The following is a 238-nucleotide window of genomic DNA, read 5'->3' on the forward strand; positions in this document are numbered from 1 at the left end:
ACCTGAGTGCGGACTGTGCGCCTGGTCCTGGTGTTTTGCTTTTGGTGCCTCCCGTGGCTCTGACTCTGACATGCACAGCAGTGATGCCGAGTTCCTTGCAGCGAGCAGCAACATCAGCAGCAGCCATCATTGCAGCATAAGGAGAGGATTCATCTCTATCTGCTTTTACTTTCATTCCCCCGGTTACCCTAACTAAGGTTTCTCTGCCGGATAGATCTGTTACGTGAATAAATGTATC

The sequence above is a fragment of the Eimeria mitis genome, genomic scaffold (assembly GCF_000499745.2).
Source record: "Eimeria mitis Houghton genomic scaffold, Emh_scaff1279, whole genome shotgun sequence".
In the NCBI taxonomy this organism is placed as follows: Eukaryota; Apicomplexa; class Conoidasida; order Eucoccidiorida; family Eimeriidae; genus Eimeria; species Eimeria mitis.